Below are 23,427 nucleotides of genomic sequence, written 5' to 3'. Positions count from 1 at the left end.
TGGCCAGTATTTAAAGAAATATGCCCCATCATTATGGGAGACGGCCAAGAAAGAGTTATGAGGTCTGCAATTAGCAAATAAATAAAGTAAACAACACGACAAAGATGAAAGGAAGAGCATGCATTCAGTTAGAAGAAAAAAGTTATACTTCATTTAGATCAAAAGAAAGGGGTCGCGTTTACAAAGGAACGGCCGGTCATGGCCGATTACAACATATAAATATGCATATGAGAAAAATAGATTACACCCTAAGTCTACGAACGACGGCTTCGTGATCCCCTCGCTGGACGGGCAAATGTTTCTTCCCAAGGCAATGTCTCCACCACCCATCTCTTCACTAACCACGGCCCCACTAAGGCCGTCACTCAGGACATGGATACGGCCGGATGAAGCTAGGGCTGTCATTCTGGCCAGAGGAAGGGGCGTCACTCTGGACATGGGTACGGCCGGGCGAGGCCAGGGCCGTCATTCTGGACATGGGTACGACCGGGGTGCCCAGCCAAATGAACATGGCCAAGATAGAATCATCATACCAGGCCCTCCCATCTTCATCAATCGCATTGCAGTTTCTCCTCGGCCTCATAGGGAGGAAGGTCATCCTCCTCCAGGGCTGGGAAGGAATCTCGGCCACATCATGGCCTTGGCTCACATCGACTTTCCAAGATAAAAGACAGTTGGTGGACAGCAGGAGAAGAAGTGCCATCTGGATCAGGGCAAACTGCCAAGTCGCAAGGCTCAGCGGATATGGCTCGACCCCAGTTTTGGAAAGGCTACAATGGGGGCCATTAGAGCAGGTTAAAATGGAGGAGAAAGGGCTAGAAGAAGAAGCCCAGGAATCAACGAAAGGCTCTAGAAATGTTTAAAGCGATTAAAGAGGTCACTAAGCAAGAGAAGAGTCTTAGAATCAAAGAGAGAAGGCTGAGAAAACTAGGAAGTTCAAAGTGAACTTTTGGGGAGCATGGACTTAAGGATATCAGAATCAAATCACGGCTGAGGCCGAGCAAAATCACGGCCAGAGATATCAGAATCAAATCATCACGCGATAGCAAGGTCCCATGCTTCATTTAATGAAGTAATGCCTCTGTTTCTTGCAGCAAACCCACTGGCCACGAATAAGCATTTAATGCATGAGGGAAGGTGGGAAGTGACTGAAGTCAGGTTGTGGCGACAGGAAACAGAGTGATTAGACGTGGACATTCTCACAAGAATTCTTGCAGCTTGAGAGAGTAGGTCACCAGCCATCAGAGCAATAAATGCGTCTCCACGGCCAGAGGCGCAGAACCCACGATTAGGGTGGCGGCCGAGATTTACCAAGATTTATGGAGTCACACCACCATGCTTCACAATCCCAAATGTCGATTAGACTACCCACTTGCTCTGATCAGACTCCACTATGCAGGATTTCAGCCTCGATTACTCCTCCAGGAACTCTTCCTATAAATACAAAGCTCAAGACTACTTTCAAAGGGTTCAAACACCAAACAAAAGCCTCCCACGGAGCAAATTATATTTTCCTGTAATGCACTTTCAATATCTTTACTTGCTTTCCTAGGAGTAGTGTTAGTCTGTAAGGAAAATCCATTCATCAATATATCATACGACCCTTGATTTTCAAGGCGCCGGAGCATCATCCTTGTTATTCGCTCATTCACCCCATATATCATACGACCGTCGCTCCCTGAGCAGCGCGCCGGAGCACCGCCCCAAACCCACCAACACCATCACTAAACGGCCTTGTAGCTCAGGCCGTGAACCTAACAGCCGAGATTAGTTCCTCTCTCGGCTACAATCGTTTGATTAGAAGACGAGTCCAAATAGGCGCACCACTTAACCATTCTATTCACATCAACCATCTCGACGCACGGTAGACCGTGCTGGCATGCCCGCGCACAAACGCACCGCACCCAAAAGCAGGAAGCCGCGTGTCAACGCATATCCCCTCGGCCCGGAAACCCAGGCCGTGAGATCTGCGCAGTAGACATTTTTGGCACGCCCGGTGGGATTCTTGTCAAAACTTATGGTGGAAACTAGGGCACAGGCAAAGCTCAAAAATAAAGCAGTCGAAATGACTTCTGAGACTCCTAAGTCCACCTCACCAATCACTATCACCAAGACCGAGCATACGGTCGGGATCTCGGCTAGCGTTCCAGTAACAACGGATCGTACGGCCGAGTCCATGCAGGAACAGGCAGTAGTGGAGGAGCTAATGTCCAAGCAAGCCTACAGGATAGAAACATCCTTCATGGCCGCAGTGGACAGATTCTCCTCAGAACTGCGAACGCTTTTTCAGGAGAGGATGCCGGTAGCCTCGCCCGCGACACCTCCCAGAGCCGGACCGAGGAGCCAAGAGTGCGAGAGAATCGAGCCTTACGGCGAAAGCAGCAGCCTCGGTGTCTCGGCCCACACCCAAGCATCAGGCTACGGCCAGCATTCATTGCCGCCGACAAATAGTTGGGGGCTGTCCCAGCCCACATGGGCGAATTCTGGGCCAACCTACTCGGCAGAGACAGCGCGCGGACCACTCCATGCTTTGGCCATATCACTAGGGCACGGTAGCCTCGCACATCCTGCGATCCATCCACTTGGCCCAGTGCACACTGCGGCCGTCCAGACTCATCCTGGCCCAAGCAACGCGACCGCTGTATCATCACAACAGTACGGTCAGAGCAATCCGACTGTCTCACCACCATCGCAAGCGTCGTTGTTTCCGCTGGGCTCTCACCTCTACTACGGTTCGGCCAATCCGGCGGCAACGCATACGCACCATGGCCAAACCCACGGCGCTCATATGGCGTCAACCAGCTCGGTCGTCCCGGCCGAGCCCCTTGTTCAAGTGGCCCAGCAGATAAGGCTACGGAACGATGTGCGACAGGCCCCGCGGCCGTATGCGGCCTGGCAGGAGGCGCCACCTCAAGGGCTCCGATTCGAAGACGTTCGGCGGATGATCGAAGACGGCCTAGCCTAGAGGCGGCCAGATGCGCCAAGATATACGAGGCCGTACTCGCCAGAAATCGACCGGACCCCTCTTCCTCGGAACTATCGATTGCCAGAATTCATGCTATTCTCCGAGGATGGGCAGACCTCCTCCATTGAACACATAGGCCGTTTCACGGCCCAGTGTGGAGAGGCCGATTCGGACGCCCAGAAGCTCCGTTTATTTGTCCATTCTTTGACCGGCACGGCGTTTTCATGGTTCATAAACCTTCCGCCGAACTCAGTAAGGGATTGGTCTGATATGGAAAGGATATTCCACGAACATTTCTATCAAACCAACCGAGCTGGCAAGGATGAGCCAGGCGTCAGACGAATCACCTCGCGACTACCTACAACGATTCAAAATATGTAGGAACTGATGCCGCACGAACCTACCAGAGAGGGAGTTTGTCAAGATGGCCGAAGAGGGTTTGGAATTCGAGTACCGGAAGAAATTCCAGGGAATCGAATTCCGAGACATGCATGACTTGACTAACAAGGTGGACAGATATGCGTCCTTGTTAAAAGAGGAGATGCAGAAGAAGACGGCCTCAAAAGGGACCTACTACAGGAATCCCATCGTCAGCTACGCCGAAGCAGACGGCTCCGTAGAGGCCAAGAGCGATGAGGTAGAGATGAGTTCGGCCGAAGTCAGCATAGACAAACCCTTCGTCTGCAAAGGGCTTGTCAAAACCGACAATAGCCGCACAAAAATCCCCGACGCCAAGTTCGCAACGCGGGAAACAAAGGCCTATACTTTTGACCTAACAAGGGCCGAGGCTATCTTCGATCTGCTACTGGCCGAGAAAAAGGTCAAATTGTCTTTCGGCCATAAAATCCCGAAACCCGACAAGCTCAAAGGGAAGACGTTTTGCAAATACCACAGTTCTTGGTCCCACAACACCAACAACTGCGTTGTCCTGCGAGATGTCATCCAGAAGTTGATAGACGAAAAGAAGCTCCAGTTTCCGGAGAAGGCGGCCATGCAGGTTGACTCCAAGCCGTTCCCTCCACCCGTCGTCAACATGGTCGACGCCCAACTCCCCACTGGGTATAGGGAAATTCGTCGGGCGGCAGAAGGAAAGGGGCCGCTGGCCGAATTAGAGCCATTGCTGTGCGAGCGTTGCAAGCATGAGATCGGTCAGCCCAGGCCGCAGGAGAACAAGAGGAAAGCCGTCGAGCCATCCCAACCAGCCATGAAGAAGTTTAGCGGTCAGTACGACCGTCGGCCTACTAGCAGGGTGGTTTTCGACCGACTGGGGGCACAAACCCACGGTACCTCGATGAGCCCCAAGGACGAGGTCGCCCCAAGGCCAGTAAAAACTTTCAAACCACCGGTCATACGAGATGACCGCTGGTACCATGCACGGCCTGGGGGCAGGGCCGAGCCACTGACAAAAACCCAGTTGAGGAGAATGCAGAGACAAGTTCAGTAGGCCAGAATGTAGGCAACCGAGGCCGAAGGTTCCAAGCGCCAAAAGAAAATGGCAGCTGCAGATGGGACACCATCCACTCCAATCGTCCCCTCGGCGGCAAAAGTGGCCAGTACCAAGCCTCCAAGAACGTGGCGCCCTAGGCAGGACGAGAGTCCCCGTGGAACGGCGGCCATTTCTTTTCAGCCGAAGGCCGCGGCCCTGGAAAGAACAGACGAGGGTATCATCGACATCTACCGTGGAAGGGACCCCCCTTTTTCGACCAACGGTCTGTCCTTTCTCATGGAATTCCATAAAGACCACTCGGGCACGGACCTATACGGCATGACCCTTGAGAGCCGCGAAATCGTGGAGTTGGCCCTCAAGAACACAAAGGCAAAAAGGCTCCTCATCACCAGCAGTTCTGACTCGACCATTAAGGCCGTATACCAGGCAAACAGGGAAGCCAGAGCGAGAGGTCTGCCGAGTTACCAATCTGACCTTGGCTGATCAGAGGCCAAAGCCCCCTTCAGCAAGGGCGATTTAGAATATCTCCGCCAGTACTTTACTGTGACTCCGGCGGACACTGTCTTTGGCTTGACGACCGAGGAAAAGGCCCGGGTAAGCCGCTTAGAAGATTACTTAGCCGCCAGGGACGCACTGACAAAGGCTAAACGGGCCCTCAAGGAGGAGGTCGAGGCCTCGGACCCCCCTGACATCAAAGCATCCACAGCTGGTACCCCGGGGACCGCAAGGCCTATGATCGAGGGTTTCGGTGATCCTCCCTTCGGACATGAGGCCGAAGACGATCCCACCTTAGTAATCTCCGACGAAGAATATGAGGGGATCCTCGGAATGGTCGAGGAAAAAGTTCTCGCCAAAGACAGCTGCGTGGCCGAAGAGGAAGCTGGAACGGGAAACCCGCAGGAGCCTAAGGAGGTCGACATTAACATGGTCCTGGTACTACCATCCGAGTTTTCAGCCCCAGGAGGACAGACCAACGGCCTGGATGATGACGTGGCCGAGGAGCAGCTTGATCAGAGGCCAAAGACAAAGGAAGAGTTATTGGCCGTGGCGTTTAACGAAGTAATACCTAGAGACGAGCCGAACAAATACCGACACCTTAAGCCATTATACATCTCGGCTCATATAGAGGGTGTGCCCGTATCCAAGGTTTTCGTTGACTGCGGGGCAACGGTCAACATCCTTCCTCATTCCTTGATGAGGAAGCTGGACAAGTCAAAGGAGGACCTTATCCCCAGCGACGTGGTCATGAGCAGCTTTGTCGGCGATAAGTCTAAAACCATCGGCGTGTTGCCGTTAAAGATTACCGTGGCCGACCAGACAAGAGTCGCGACCTTTTACGTAGTCGAGTCCAGCGTCGACTACAACATATTGCTCGGCCGTGATTGGACCCACCAATCTGGGTGTATACCGTCTTCCCTCTTCCAGCTGTTATTCTTTTGGGACGGCCAGAAGGTGTCTATACACCCGGCCGACGAAAAACCTTTTGAGGCCAACGCCGTACAAGCTCGGATTTACGACGACGACGTTGGATGGGTTGTCCTCACCGGCCACGATGCAAGCGGCCGACCAACCAGAACGACTGCCCAGAAGGTACTGGAGTTAGGCGCCGAGAATGTTCGACAGGATTCGGCGCACGAAGTATTGATCGACCTCACCAGCCTTTAGATGACAGATAAAGCCACTAAAGAAGAAGGAGCAGCGGCCGTGACCGACCTGCTAGAAAGACTGCTGGAGCATTGGGCGGAGGAATCCTTACGGCCGAACTCACCAATCAACCTGATCGAATTCCTCCACGAATCAGAGGAGACGGACATATTAACTGTTGACGACCTGGAAACGGCGCCCGCCGAAATGGAGGATGACTACCCTGAAGTCCAGGACCCTTTGATAGAAATAAATGTAGGGTCAGAGGCCGAACCACGGCCTCTTTTTGTAAGCCATCTTTTGGATCCTAAGTTAGCGGCCGAGGTTATCGGCTTGCTCCATGAATATAAGGATTGTTTTGCTTGGGATTATCATGAGATGTCTAGGTTGCCAAGAAGTTTGGTCGAGCACGAATTAAGAATCAAGGAGGGGTTCAAGCCTTTCCAGCAGCCGCCAAGGCGTTTCTCGACTGAAGTCCAGCTTAGGGTCAAGGAGGAAATTGAACGGCTCCTTAAAGCCGGCTTCATCCGAACGGCCCGGTACGTTGAGTGGTTGGCCAACATTGTACCAGTTTTAAAGAGGACCGAGGCCCTAAGGGTTTGCACCGATTACCGAAATCTGAACCTCGCAACCCCCAAGGATGAATACCCCATGCCTATGTCAGACCTCTTGGTAGACGGAGCCGCAAAGCACGAACTCCTGTCTTTCATGGACGGCCATGCAGGTTACAACCAAATTTTCGTGGCCGAAGAGGATGTCCACAAAATGGCGTTTAGGTGTCAAGGAGCAATCGGAACCTATGAATGGGTAGTCATGCCGTTCGGCCTAAAGAATGCCGGCGCAACATACCAACGAGCTATGAACCTGATTTTCCACGACCTTATAGGCCGGACCGTGGAAGTCTACATTGACGACGTCGTTGTAAAGTCCCCGTCCAAAGCCGACCACGTAGGACATCTCCGACAAGCTTTCAACCGAATGCAAGCACACGGCCTAAAAATGAACCCCAAGAAATGTGCATTCAGCGTCACCGCCGGGAATTTCCTCGGTTTCTTGGTTCACCAACGAGGAATCGAGGTAGATAAAAATAAAGCTACGGCCATTATGGCGGCCCCTCCACTGAGAACCAAGAAGGAGCTCTAATCCTTCCTCGGCAAGGTCAACTTTTTACGACGGTTCATATCCAACTTGGCAGGAAAAATCCGACCGTTGACTCCTCTGCTCAAACTAAAGGACACGGAACAGTTCGTATGGGGAGCATAACATCAAGCCGCCCTCGATGACATCAAGAAGTATCTGTCTCAACCACCAGTCCTTATGCTGCCGAAAAGAGGGAAACCTTTGAGGCTTTACATTTCGGCTTCAAAAGGTTCTATCGGCTGCCTGTTGGCTCAAAACAACGAATCTGAACGAGAGTAAGGGGTGCACTATCTAAGCCGCACCCTCAACACGGCCGAACTAAACTATTCGCCGATCGAGAAATTGTGCCTAGCGCTTTATTAAGCGGCCACCAAGTTACGGCATTATATGCTTCCTTCGGTCGTCCAGATCATCTCCAAGACTGATCTTATCAAATACATGCTCACTCAGCCGATTATACGCGGCCGAATTGGGAAGTGGACGATGGCATTGTCGGAATTTACCTTTCAATATGTGGCTCAGAAATCGGTCAAAGGTCAGGCATTGGCCGATTTCCTGGCTCATCACCCGGCCCAGGGAAAGGAGGGAGAGTTGGAGGTCGAGATCGGCATGGCCCGCATGGAAAAGAACTACTGGACCATGTACTTCGACGGCTCCAGTACCGAGGCCAGGTTAGGGGCCGGAGTCGTGATCGAATCCCCTCAAGGGCAGAGATGGCAGTTCGCTTTCCAACTCGACTTCAAGTGCACCAACAACCAGGCCGAATACGAAGCACTCATTATCGGTCTCGAAATCCTGAAAGAAATGAAGGCAACCCGTGTTCTAGTCTACGGTGACTCTCAGTTGGTAATTAATCAGTTGACCGGGGAATACCAATGCACGAGCGAGAATCTCACTATGTATTATGTAACGGCCCTCAATACGGCCGACGCATTTTCTAGGATTTCCTTTGTTCACGTACCACGCGCCGAAAACCATGAGGCCAACGAGATGGCCCAGGTGGCGTCAGTCGTGAACATCCCGGGAATCAAGAGGCGTACCCTACCGGCTTTGGCCGAACGCGGAATGGCAACGCAAGTATCTTCGGCCGAGATTACCGACGAGGTCAACACGGCCGAAGCCGACTGGCGCTACCCCATAGTAAAATATTTGCGTGACCCTTCCGGCAGCCATGAGAGGACTACACGTTTCCGAGCTCGGTGTTATTTGATTTATCAGAACGAGTTGTATCGAAAGGGATCGGACGGCTTATTACTCCTATGTCCCAACGCCGAAGACATCAAGGTCATCATGACCGAATCTCACGAGGGGATTTGCAGTGCCCATCAATCTGGTGTCAAGATGAGATGGCTGGTTCGGAGGAACGGTTATTACTGGCCGACCATTTTAAAGGACTGCATAGAATATGCAAAAGGATGTATCAAATGTCAAATCTACGGCCCCATACAAAGAGTACCGGCCGAAGCCCTCCACCCGGTTACCAAACCATGGCCGTTCAGAGGATGGGCCGTGGATATCATTGGCAAAATCCATCCGGCCGAATCCAACCAACATGCATGGATTTTGGTGGCGACCGACTATTTCACTAAATGGGTCGAGGCCGAGTCCTATCGGTCAATTTCCAGCGCACAGGTGGTCAAATTCTTTGAGAATCACATCGTCCACAGTTTTCGGTCACTAAATGGGTCGAGGCCGAGTCCTAACGGCCCAGTTTTCGCGTCGACCGAGACTCGGGAATACACCGAAAGGCTGGGGATCAAATTGGTCTACTCAACACCTTACTACCCTCAGTCTAACGGACAGGCCGAGGCAAGTAACAAGGTAATCAAGGGCATCCTTGACAAAATGGTTGAGGAGAAACCTAGGGCATGGCACGACTTACTCCCCGAAGCTCTTTGGGCTTACCGAATCTCAAAGCGGTCGGCCACGGGCACATCTCCTTACGCCTTAACCTACGGTCACGACGCCATCGTTCCAATGGAATTAAAGGTTCGGTCTCTCCATGTGGCTGAACAGCCTGGACAAGAGGGGAAGGATTATGCGCAGGCCATGGCTCAGGAGTTGGAAGATTTGGAGCAATCCAGACTCGATGCTTATAACCTAATGCAGGCACAGAAGCAGATTTCGGCGAGGGCTTACAACAAAAAGGTCAAGCAAAAAACCTTCGCCGAAGGCGACCTAGTTTGGCGAGCCGTGCTCCCTATCAGGACAAAGGACCCTCGGTTCGGCAAATTTTCACCCAATTGGGAAGGGCCGTTCATTATCGAACGAATTCTTGGCCGAGGGGCATTTCAGTTAAAAGACAGGGATGGAGAGTGGCACAACTTACCGATCAACGGCTAGTATTTGAAGAGATACGCCCCGTCATTATGGGAGATGGCCGTGAAAGAATTATAAAGATTCACAAATGACAAAAGTGGAGTATGCAACACGGCGAAGACGAACCAAAAAATCATACTTCATTTTATTCATTTAGTTTAAAAGGGGGGACACGTTTACAAGGAAACGGCCAAGTCATGGCCGAGTACAAACACACATAAGGAAAATCACATCCTCAATCTACGCGCAACGGCTTCATGGTCTTCTTGCTAGACAATCAGACGTTCCTCCCCGAAACAGTACCTCCGCCAACTATAGCATCACCAACTGCAGCCAACCTAAAAGCCAAGGCTTCACTCGGGCTAGAGGAAGGGCCGCCACTCAGGACACAGGTGCGGCCGGGTAAGCCCAAGGCCGTCATTACGACCAAAGGTCGGGCCAGCACTCTGGATATGAGTACAGCCGGGCGTGGCCAAGGCCGTCACTCTGGCCATGTTAAGGGCCGTCACTACGGCCATGATAAGCGGCCATCACTATGGCCATGGTAAGCGGCCGTCATTCTGACCATATTAAGGGTCGTCACTTCGGCCATGATAAGCGGCCATCACTATGGCCATGGTAAGCGGCCGTCATTCTGACCATATTAAGGGTCGTCACTCCGGCCATGATAAGGGCCGTCACTCCTGCCGTAGATACGACCACGACACTCAGTCGGATGAATACGGCCATCGTAGAGTCGTGATATCAGGCCTTCCCATCTTCATCAGTCGCTTTGCAGTTCCTCCTCGGCCTCAAAAGGAAGGAGGTCATCTTCCTCCAGGGATGAGAAGAGATCTCGGCCACATCTTGTTTCTGGCCCACGACGACTTTCCAGGACGAAAGACGGTTGGTGGACAGCAGGGGAAGGAGAGCCATTTGGACCAGGTCAAACTGCCAGGTCACGAGGGTCAGCAAATATGGCTCCCCGGTTTTAGAAAGACAGCAATGGGGGTCATTGGAGCGGGTTAAAATAAAGAAAAAGGGGAGAGCCAACAAGAGGCTCAAGACTGTTTTGAGGCGAGGATAGAGGTCAATAAGCAATGGGGAAGCTTCAGAACTAAAGAGAGAAAGCTAAGAAAATTGGCAAGGTTAGGGTGAACTTTTGAGAAGCATGAACTCAAGGATTTTAGAAGTGTGAAGAAGAAGCGAAGGAGTTTGGGTTTTTATACTAGCACTGGCATTCAAGACGGAGAGGTGTGGTTCTCGTAAGATGAAACAGCCTGACAACGCATTTAGGGCGCGCAAGGATATGACAGAAGCCTGGGGATGACGTTTCGATTGACGAGGCAAAATAATGACTCATGCGAATTCGAAAGCACGATGACGTGTCGAAAGCCCAGAGACCGTCGTTTTGTTTGACAAGGCAAAGCGACGCTTCGCATAAGCCTGGGTAATGATGGCCTGGGCAATGATGGCCTGCACGACGTGCTTAAGCATTAAATGCGCCGATTGACCGGCGCATTTAATACCCCAGTTGTCAATCACTTCGGAAGGAATGCTAAGGGTCCATCCCTTGGAATCCATTCGACCCCTACCTACGCCGAGACCGAAGGATCCAGGGATGTGGGGGCAATGTTTGTGCCTAATAAATCACGGCCATGAATTGGCCGAAGGAGCCCCTTTTCTCGGCCCAAGCACTTCCTCGAGAAGATAAAGCGCAGCGTTTCGCCAAGATGTTTTGCCTTCCTGAAAACAACGGAAAAGTTGCCAAGGCATGATCATCTCGGCCTCGATTGTAAGCCGAGGCCGAGGCCGAGCAAAATCACGCCCAGAGATATCAGAATCAAATCATCACGCGATAGCAGGGTCCCATGCTTCATTTAATGAAGTAATGCCTCTGTTTATTGCAGCAAACCCACTGGCCACGAATAAGTATTTAATGCATGAGGGAAGGTGGGAAGTGATTGAAGTCAGGTTGTGGCGACATGAAACAGAGTGATTAGACGTGGACATTCTCACAAGAATTCTTGCAGCTTGAGAGAGTAGGTCACTGTTGCGTAGATACAGCTGCACCAAAATGGATTCAGTTGCATCCTCAACTTGTGATACTCGCAAGTGCACGAGCCGTTTGGTAGTATAGCATATGTAAGTGCGAGGTCGATCCCACGAGGATTGGTGATTGAATGATCCAATTCATTTTTCCTACACAAAACAGAAATGAAAAAGAAAGGAAATAAATAAAACAAGGAAGAAAGAAATAACTAACTCAAGCAGATAAGTTCCCAAGTTCAATTAGATTAATGGATTGATTCTAGCTAAAGTATGATTAAGCCATGATGTGTGGTCATAACCTTGTGTTCCTAATTCCCTAATTTGATCATTTGTTGTCTAACCTAAAATTAAGCATTAGGAACCCATTAAGCATAGAAGAACATTTTAAACAACCAAGTATGTATCTAATCCCTGTTGTCGAATGTCCATACATACTCTTCCTATTCATAGTTCAATTCGAATTAAAGCATGGTGTCTACTCTTAATTCAAACCAAGATAGCTAACATGCAAGCCTAAATGGTGATCAATCATTCAAACTAGCATATTAACTTATAAGCATAATGAATAAGAACAAAAACCATAATTGAAACTTGGAAACTAATCAAACTTGAAACTAAAGAAAAGAATTTACATAACAATGAAAATTAAGTAGAACTTGGAAAAACTTAAGGAGAATTTCAGCACAAAGATCTCATTATAACAATTGAAAACTAGAAAGAGAAACTAAGAGAATTTGAGGGAGAGAAGGGAAGGGAGCTCTAGAGAAGTGTTTGAGAGCTCCCCCCTTGGGGTCTTTTACAAGCTTGGGAAACCTCACTATATATAGGCCTAAGGAAGCTGAAAATCTGAATTAAGTATGGCTAATGCATACAACACTTTGTTTTATAAAATCTGAAATGGTTGATGCACTTCACTAATGCATACAACACTTCCATTATAAAATCTGAAATGGTTGATGCACTTCACTAATAAATCCCACCAGCAGCCCTAGCTCATCTTCATGTCACCATGACCAAGCTTCCAACCAGAAATAATAGCTCATCCTGAGGTCAGCATGACCAGCAACTTCAAGGGCTTACGAATTGGGCTTCCCTTAAGCAAATTAAGACTTTAAGCACTTAAACTTGAAGTTCAGAATGTCTTCTTTCCAGCCATATATCATTTGGGCCAATCCAAGGTCGGAGGAGGAAGTTAAGGCCAAAACAAATTGCTAACTCATTTTGCGCGCTGATAAAATCCATCCTGAGCATGGCTCTGTGTTTGCTAGGTAACAGACTCCATATTTATCCAATGGGGCTGAATTTTGGTTATGTTATATTACACACCCATTGGAACAACTTTCATGAAGAATGTGGCCTCATCCGAGCTATGTAGGTTGCTGAAACAAAGCTTTCAATATGACCTACGAAACTGGGCTGGCAGGGGACTGTAGCCAAAATTGAGTTTGTCTTTAAGCTCTTCATCCATTCATCCAAATTAGGCCCTAACATGCATGGATTGCATCATTTACTATCCAAAGCCCTCATTATTACCTAAAGCTCAATGAACTAAAAGATAAACACAAAAAGGATTAAAAGCACAAGTTTAACTCAAAAACATAACCAAATCATAAGCTAGAAGGGTACAAAATGATATACAATTATGAACCGATCAAATACCCCCAAACCTAGATTTTGCTAGTCCTCAAGCAAAACAAAAGGAAAACGAAGAAAAATAAAACAAAATAAGAAGTTAACTAGACCACTTTCGTAGGTAACTCGATTGCATTGAGCGTATGCAACAAGCCTTTAAACCTCTAGGCATCCCTAGTAGGAGGAGTTGTGTCTCCTGAGGGTTTAACAGATACGATACCCACAAACGTTTTACTGACTCTGTAAAACAAGGTAATTAGAAAACTTAAAAGATTGTTAGTCCGTAAGCAAAATAAAAAACAAAAACAAAAATAATTACAAAAACAAAACAAAAATAAAAATAAAAATAAATAAATAAAAACTCAAAACAATCTTTCCGAACATTTTATGAAGATAAATGACTCATGCACATGACTCAAAAGTTTAAAAGCTCAATTTTAGACATTATTTACAAGGCGGCAAAGTTCAAAACATAACATGTTCAAAGTGTATTAGTGTGATAGCCAAATGCAACAAATTCCCCAATCTTAGTTTTCACACAATTTCAAAAATCATACCAAGCACAAATGCTACTTCAAATCTCACCGAAGTTGTCCTCTCACAAATGAATCACTCAGAAGAGGGCTACAATGCAACACTCAATTATAAACATGAGATTAGAGTTAAATCATAAGGGACTTAACTCAAAATAGGAAAATGAAGAACTTGCATTAATATGATCTCAAGAAGGATGCCAAACACTTAAAAGTAGAAAAATGGATGCAATTCAACCACATGACATTTAAGATCAATTTAGGTCTTTAGTATAGGTTGTAATGGGGCCAAGGGTGTAAGGTGAGTAAGAAATGAAAGGTATGGATAATACAAAGTCCAAGGAACTCGCAATGTAAGAGCATAAAACAATTGTTTACAAGACTTCGAATCATCACGATTAGATTTTTTTTTCTTTTACATGATCAAAACTCCTTATACCTTCATTTACATTGATTCAAACTCCTTTCCAAACACCAAATTATTTTGAAGGCCCAAAAATGAATTTTCAAACAACCGCCACTTAATCACAACTTTCTCTTTTCTTTCACCAATTGTGTGATTTTTTTTTTTTTTTTGATGTAATATCCCTTCCCAAACTTAGCTTGAAAAACACATCCGAATTAGAGCTCATGAATTCCTTAGAAAGGTAAATATTTGTTTTTCGGGCTAAGGTGAGGAAATATAATTGGTAAAATGAAAGAAAAGGTTTACATGTAGGCTCAAAATGGTAAACAATGGAAAATCATGCTTAAGCATGCATAAGGTTAGCTTGAAAGGCACAAACGATCCAAAGAAGGCCTTAATATCACTTCTTAAAATGTCATGAAGTCAAATTGCATAAGAATGAATGACTTTTAAGTGATCAACCAAATCAATGAATAATGAGATCAAACAACAACTTTGATGACAAGAAAATAAGAGTATGTGTATAACACTCATGAAATGAAGCACAAGGCTCAAAAGCTCACATTATATGGTTATATAAGTCTAATTTATGCTTGATACAATTATTTGGGTCATGCAAATCCTTTAATTGGAAAATTATGAAACAAATGGCAAGTGCAAAGAAGGTTTCGAACATGTCATGCTAGAACGATGCCAAATTAATTAATTAATTAATTTTTTTTTTACAATAAAAATTTACAAGGAAAACAAAATAAATAATAAATAAAATTCAATTTTCATTTAAGTCATGCAAACATTTATCACAATCTCATCAAATGTGTTCGGAAAGTGAATAAAATCAAAATCAAAATCAAAATCAAAATAAAAGCAAGACTTAACAAAATAAAATAAAAATAAAAACAAGCAAATAAAAAAAATAAAAAAATAAATTAAGGAAAAACCAAATTTACATGCTAAACTCCAATACCCCCAAACCTAGAAATGAACATTGTCCTCAATGTTTAAAATTTAGGCACAAGCAATGTCAAACATAACAATTGAAGGTATTAAAGCAAATAAATAAATAAATAAAACAAAAAACAAAAATAAAATAAAATAAAATAATTACAAAATAAAAATTACAAAACAAACAAACAAATAAAAAGAAATGAAACAGTAAAACAGTCGAAACAAAAAGCCCTAAACAGACAGTCTTACGCAAACCAAAACCCAAACAATTAAAAGCCCAACCCAAAAGAAAGTTAACCCACCTTGAAACCTAAACAACGGTGAAAACCCGACCCACAATAAAATCCGAAGCCCAGACGTTTATTTTTTATTTTTTATTTTTATTTTTTTTAATTTAAAAAAAAAATGTGCATTGGGAGCGCAAAGAGTGTGATTTCTGAAAGGGAAGAGCGTGGTCCCTGATGCCTTGGTTCCTGGGGAGTCACGGGTGAAAGGGGTGAGGGACGTGTCGGCGTGCACCAAAATGGATTCAGTTGCATCCTCAACTTGTGATACTCGCAAGTGCACGAGCCGTTTGGTAGTATAGCATATGTAAGTGCGAGGTCGATCCCACGAGGATTGGTGATTGAATGATCCAATTCATTTTTCCTACACAAAACAGAAATGAAAAAGAAAGGAAATAAATAAAACAAGGAAGAAAGAAATAACTAACTCAAGCAGATAAGTTCCCAAGTTCAATTAGATTAATGGATTGATTCTAGCTAAAGTATGATTAAGCCATGATGTGTGGTCATAACCTTGTGTTCCTAATTCCCTAATTTGATCATTTGTTGTCTAACCTAAAATTAAGCATTAGGAACCCATTAAGCATAGAAGAACATTTTAAACAACCAAGTATGTATCTAATCCCTGTTGTCGAATGTCCATACATACTCTTCCTATTCATAGTTCAATTCGAATTAAAGCATGGTGTCTACTCTTAATTCAAACCAAGATAGCTAACATGCAAGCCTAAATGGTGATCAATCATTCAAACTAGCATATTAACTTATAAGCATAATGAATAAGAACAAAAACCATAATTGAAACTTGGAAACTAATCAAACTTGAAACTAAAGAAAAGAATTTACATAACAATGAAAATTAAGTAGAACTTGGAAAAACTTAAGGAGAATTTCAGCACAAAGATCTCATTATAACAATTGAAAACTAGAAAGAGAAACTAAGAGAATTTGAGGGAGAGAAGGGAAGGGAGCTCTAGAGAAGTGTTTGAGAGCTCCCCCCTTGGGGTCTTTTACAAGCTTGGGAAACCTCACTATATATAGGCCTAAGGAAGCTGAAAATCTGAATTAAGTATGGCTAATGCATACAACACTTTGTTTTATAAAATCTGAAATGGTTGATGCACTTCACTAATGCATACAACACTTCCATTATAAAATCTGAAATGGTTGATGCACTTCACTAATAAATCCCACCAGCAGCCCTAGCTCATCTTCATGTCACCATGACCAAGCTTCCAACCAGAAATAATAGCTCATCCTGAGGTCAGCATGACCAGCAACTTCAAGGGCTTACGAATTGGGCTTCCCTTAAGCAAATTAAGACTTTAAGCACTTAAACTTGAAGTTCAGAATGTCTTCTTTCCAGCCATATATCATTTGGGCCAATCCAAGGTCGGAGGAGGAAGTTAAGGCCAAAACAAATTGCTAACTCATTTTGCGCGCTGATAAAATCCATCCTGAGCATGGCTCTGTGTTTGCTAGGTAACAGACTCCATATTTATCCAATGGGGCTGAATTTTGGTTATGTTATATTACACACCCATTGGAACAACTTTCATGAAGAATGTGGCCTCATCCGAGCTATGTAGGTTGCTGAAACAAAGCTTTCAATATGACCTACGAAACTGGGCTGGCAGGGGACTGTAGCCAAAATTGAGTTTGTCTTTAAGCTCTTCATCCATTCATCCAAATTAGGCCCTAACATGCATGGATTGCATCATTTACTATCCAAAGCCCTCATTATTACCTAAAGCTCAATGAACTGAAAGATAAACACAAAAAGGATTAAAAGCACAAGTTTAACTCAAAAACATAACCAAATCATAAGCTAGAAGGGTACAAAATGATATACAATTATGAACCGATCAGTCACCAGCCATCAGAGCAATAAATGCGTCTCCACGACCAGAGGCGCATAACCCACGATTAGGGCGGCGGCCGAGATTTACCAAGATTTATGGAGTCACACCACCATGCTTCACAATCCCAAATGTCGATTAGACTACCCACTTGCTCTTATCAGACTCCACTGTGCAGGATTTCAGCCTCGATTACTCCTCCAGGAACTCTTCCTATAAATACAAAGCTCAAGACTACTTTCAAAGGGTTCAAACACCAAACAAAAGCCTCCCACGGAGCAAATTATATTTTCCTGTAATGCACTTTCAATATCTTTACTTGCTTTCCTAGGAGTAGTGTTAGTCTGTAAGGAAAATCCATTCATCAATATATCATACGACCCTTGATTTTCAAGGCACCGGAGCATCATCCTTGTTATTCGCTCATTCACCCCATATATCATACGACCGTCGCTCCCTGAGCAGTGCGCCGGAGCACCGCCCCAAACCCACCAACACCATCACTAAACGGCCTTGTAGCTCAGGCCGTGAACCTAACAGCCGAGATTAGTTCCTCTCTCGGCTACAATCGTTTGATTAGAAGACGAGTCCAAACAGGCGCACCACTTAACCATTCTATCCACATCAACCATCTCGACGCACGGTAGACCGTGCTGGCACGCCCGCGCACAAACGCACCGCACCCAAAAGCAGGAAGCCGCGTGTCAACGCATATCCCCTCGGCCCGGAAACCCAGGCCATGAGATCTGCGCGGTAGACAGGTCCAGCCGCATAAAACCTTGGAACCCCAAAAAACCTTTGACCCAGGTGCTCTGGTTAAAGAGATTTCACAAGAAGGGGGTAATTGGAAAGAAGCAAAGGAAAAGTGGGAATGGAGGATCGACGAAATTAGGGTTCCAAATGCCTATAAAAGAGAGCTTCCTCTACCCAGAAAAACACACCATTCCAGAGCACGACCAAGCTTTGTCAAGCAAACTGGAATTTACTCTAGACGACTCTTCCTCCATTGTCTTCTCCCTTTTTCTCATTGAAATCCTCCTAATTTTCTTCTTTCCTTACTCTGAACCTTTTCTTCTTTCCTCTGTAAGAAGTCCACGCTCTTCTCTCTCTCTCTCAAATTGCTAAACTTGTGAAGACTCAGCTCCCATGCCACAAGCTCTTCAAGCCAAGTCCCTTATTAGTTTGTCATGTTTATTTGGTTATTAGTGGAAAGAACCTGAAAGTGTTTTTTTTCTAAGGTTTTAGCAAGCCTTTTTTAAAACTCTTTTCGGAGCCCGGTTCTTGAACTCAGGCATTAGGGGGTTTTGTTCGTTTTCTTCTTACAGCAGCCCAAGCCCATTCGTCAAGCTGCTGGAACAAAAAGACCCCTACACATTTCACTAAGGACGGGCAAAGGGGACTTACTTTTCTTTTTATCCCCATTCTGATTAGAATTTGTCTGCCGCGCAAATCTCACGGCCTGGAGTTCCGGGCCGAGGGGACGTGCGTTAACACGGGGTTTCCTGCTTTTGGGTGCGGTGCGGTTGTGCCCGGGCGTGCCAGCACGGTTTACCGTGCGTTGATGTTTTGATGAGCGTTGGATGGGTGAATGGTGCGCCTGTTTGATCTATCTTCTTGGTCAAACGATTGTAGCCGAGAGAGGAACTGGTCTCGGCTGTTAGGTTCACGGCCTGAACTACAAGGCCATTGAATGATGGTGTTGGTGGTGGATTTTGGGCGGTGCTCCGACGCGCTGCTCAGGGAGCGACGGTCGTGTGATATATGGGGTGAGTGAGCGAACAAACAGAGATGGTGCTCCGGCGCCTTGAAAATCAAGGGTCGTATGATATATTGATGAATGGATTCTGCTTACAACCTAACACTACTCCTAGGAAAGCAAGTAAAGATATTGAAAGTGCATTACAGAAGAAAATAAGTTGCTCCGTGGGAGGCTTGTTTTGGTGTTTGAACCGTTATAATGTAGCTTGAGCCTTGTATTTATAGGAAGAGTCCCTGGATGAGTAATCGAGGCTGAATTTACGCATAGTGGAGTCTGATTAGCGCAAGTGGGCAATCCAATCGACATTTGGGATCGTGAAGTATGGTGATGAGACCCTAGAAATCCTGGTGAATCTCGGCCGCCGCACTTAATCGTGGGTTTTGAACCTCTGGCCGTGGAGACGCATTTATTGCCTGGATAGCTGGTGAACCAACATCTCAAGCTGTCAGAATCTTTGTGAGAATGTCCACGTCTAATCACTCTGATCTTCATCACCAAATCCTGACTTCAGTCACTTCCCACCTTCCCTCATGCATTAAATGCCACTTTGTGGCCAATGGGTTTTGCTGCATTAAACAGGCACTACTTCAATAAATGAAGCCTGGGTCCCTGCTGTCACGTGATGATTTGCCTTTAATGTCTTGGCCGCAATTTTGTTCGGCCTCGGCCTCGGCCTATGCTTGAGGCCGAGATGATCGTGCCTTAGCATTTCCTTCTTTTATTTTCAAGAAGGCGAAGATGCCCTGGCGAAACGCTGCGTTTCAGCCTCTGCAAACAAGTGCCAGGGCCGAGGTAAAGGGCTTCTTCGGCCTGCTCATGGCCGTGATTTATCAGGCACAAACATTGCCCCCACATCCCTGGATTCTTCGGCCTCGGCATGGGTAGGGGCCGAATGGATTCCAAGGGATGGACCCTTTGCATTCCTTTCTGAAGTGATTGACAACTGGGGCATTAAATGCGCAGGCCAGTCGGCGCATTCCGCGCATTTAATGCCTTAAGCACGTCGCGCAGACCATCATTGCCCAGGGCGTCGCGTCGCCTCGTCAAATGAAACGACGGTCACTGTCATAACTTCGCGTGCTCTGAGTGCGCTGTCAGGCCTTTTCATCTTTCGAGATCAAACCTCCGTTTCGAGTTCCAGTGCTTAGTATAAAAACCCAAACTCCTTCGTATTTTCCTTCACACTCCCAGGCTTCCTGAACTCATCATTTTTTCTTTGAAGGTTCAAACTGTCCTTCCCCAGTTACTTCACCCTCGTTCTTCAAACTTAACATTATTATCCAGCGAGCCTTTTCCTTGCTTCAATCGCTCTGGAACCCTTTTTGACTCCTGGGCTTCGCCCTCCCTTATTACCAGCTGTCTTAATGATCTCTACTGTAACTTCCTCCAAACCAAGGAGCCAAACCTGCTGAGTCGCATGACTGGGCAATTTGGCCTGGTCCAGATGACTTGGCAGTTTGATGAGGGCGAGAAGATCTGGGACGATGACCTCGTCGTGGCCGAAACTGTGCAGTCGAATACTCGAATTGCACCCATGGCCGGAGCGACGGCCTTTATCAAGGCCGAAGTGATGGTTTCTACTATAATCGGAATGACGATCGCTTACCATGTCCGGAGTGATGGCCGCAGTCACGGTCTGAACAACGGCCACTGTTACCGCAGGAATGGCGACTGCTTACCACGGCTAGAAAGGCAGTGGCCATTCGTGGCCGGAGTGACGGCCCATGCGCCTCCCATGGCCTGGAGTGAGGCCCTGGGCATAGGCTGGCCGTGGATGATGACGACATAGGTAGCGAAGGTCCTGCCTCGGGGGAAACGTCTGATCGTCTCGCAGAAAGGACCGAGGAGCCGAAGCGCGTAGATTTAGGGTGTGACTTTTCTTATGTGTTTGTACTCGGCCAGGACCTGGCCGTCTTTTGTAAACGCACCCTCTTTTCATCCTAAATGAATAAAATGAAGTATGGTTTCTTTTATTTTGTCTTGGTTACTTTGTATACCCCGCTTCGTCGTTTGCAAATCTCACAACCCTTCCGCGGCCGTCTCCCATAATGACGGGATATACCTCTTTAGATATTGGCCATTGATCGGCAAGTTGTGCCGTTCCCCATCTCTATCTTTCAACTGAAATGCACCTCGGCCAAGAATTCGCTCGATGATGAACGGTCCTTCCCAGTTGGGCGAGAATTTGCCGAACCGAGGGTCCTTTGTCCCAATAGGAAGTACGGCTTGCCAAACTAGGTCGCCTTCGGCGAAAGCCTTTTGCTTAACCCTTTTGTTGTAAGCCCTCGCCGTGATTTGCTTTTGCGCCTGCATCAAGTTGTAGGCATCGAGTCTAGATTGCTCCAAATCTTCCAACTCCTGAGCCATGGCTTGCGCATAACGCTCCTTCTCATGCCGAGGCTGCTCGGCTACGCGGAGAGACCGAACCTTTAACTCCATCGGGACGATGGCATCGTGACCGTAGGTTAAGGTGTAAGGAGATGTGCCCGTGGCCGACCGCTTTGAGGTTCGATAAGCCCAAAGAGCTTCGGGGAGTAAGTCGTGCCATGCCCTAGGCTTTTCCTCGATCATCTTCTCTAGGATGCCCTTGATTACTTTGTTACTTGCTTCGGCCTGTCCGTTGGATTGAGGGTAGTAAGGTGCTGAGTGGATCAATTTGATCCCCATCTTTTCAGTGTATTCCCGTGTCTCAGCCGATGCGAATACCGGGCCGTTGTCGGCCGTGATAGTCTCTGGAATACCGAACCGATGAACGATGTGTTTATCAAAGAATTTGACCACCTGTGCGCTGGATATTGACCGATATGACTCGGCCTCGACCCATTTGGTGAAATAGTCGGTCGCCACTAAAATCCAAGCGTGTTGGTTGGACGCGGCCGGATGGATTTTTCCGATGATATCCACGGCCCGCCCTCTGAATGGCCATGGTTTAGTAACCGGGTGGAAGGCTTCGGCCGGTACCCTTTGTATGGGGCCGTAGATTTGACACTTGATACATCCCCTTGCATACTCTATGCAATCTTTCAGAATGGTCGGCCAGTAATAGCCGTGCCTCCGGACCAACCACCTCATCTTGACCCCAGACTGATGAGCACCACAAATCCCCTCGTGAGACTCACTCATGATGACCTTGATGTCCTCGGCGCTAGGACATAGGAGCAACAAACCGTCTGATCCCTTTCGGTACAGCTCATTCTGATAAATCAAATAACACCGAGCTTGGAACCGCGTAGTCCTTTCATGGCTGCCCAAAGGGTTACGTAGATACTTCACTATGGGGTAGCGCCAATCGGCTTCGGTCGTGTCGATCTCGTCGGTGATGTCGACCGAAAACACTTGCGCTGTCATTCCTCGCTCGGTCAAGGCTGGCAAGGTGCATCTCTCGATTCTTATCACACGGTCACGGTCAGTGCTTGGGATGTTTACGCCAGACGCTACCTGGGCCATCTCATTGGCCTCGCCGTTTTCGGCGCGCGATATATGAACAAAAGAAATTCTAGAAAATCCATCGGCCGTGTTGAGGGCCGCCACATAATATACGGCCAAATTCTCACTCGTACATTGGTATTCCCCAGTTAGCTGGTTAATCACCAGCTGAGAGTCGCCGTAGACCAAAACACGTGTTGCCTTCATTTCTCTTAAAATCTCGAGACCAATGATGAGCGCTTCATACTCAGCTTGATTATTAGTGCATTTGAAATCAAGTTGGAAAGCAAACTGCCACTTCTGCCCTTGAGGGGATTCAATCACAACTCCGGCTCCTGACCTGGCCTCGGTGCTGGAACCGTCAAAGAACATGGTCCAAAAATTCTTTTCCATGCGGGCCATACCAATCTCGACTTCCAACTCCTCTTCTTGTCCCTGGGCCGGGTGATGAGCCAGAAAATCAGCCAAAGCCTGACCTTTGACCGATTTCTTAGCCACGTATTGAAAGGTGAATTCGGACAATGCCATCGTCCATTTCCCGATGCGGCCGCGGATGATCGGCCGGGTAAGCATATATTTGATGAGATCGGTTTTAGAAATGATCTGAACAACCGAAGGAAGCATATAATGCCGCAATTTAGTGGCCGCGAAATAGAGGGCTAGGCATAGTTTTTCGATCGGCGAATAGTTCAATTCGGCCGTGTTGAGGGTGCGGCTCAGATAGTGCACTGCTTGTTCTCGCCCAGACTCGTTGTTCTGAGCCAGCAGACAGCCGATAGAACCCTCTGAAGCCGAAATGTAAAGCCTTAATGGTTTCCCCCTTTTTGGCGGCATTAGGACCGGCGATTGGGACAAATATTTCTTGATGTCGTCGAGGGCCGCCTGATGCTCTGCTCCCCATACGAACCACTCGGTGTCTTTGAGTTTGAGCAAGGGAGACAACGGCCGAATTTTTCCCGCCAGATTAGAAATGAAGCGTCGTAAGAAGTTCACCTTACCGAGCAAAGATTGCAGCTCCTTCTTAGTTCTCGGCG

This window comes from Prunus avium, chromosome 7 (assembly GCF_965620075.1).
Source record: "Prunus avium chromosome 7, drPruAviu1.hap1.1, whole genome shotgun sequence".
In the NCBI taxonomy this organism is placed as follows: domain Eukaryota; kingdom Viridiplantae; phylum Streptophyta; class Magnoliopsida; order Rosales; family Rosaceae; genus Prunus; species Prunus avium.
This window is presented reverse-complemented; position numbering follows the sequence as displayed.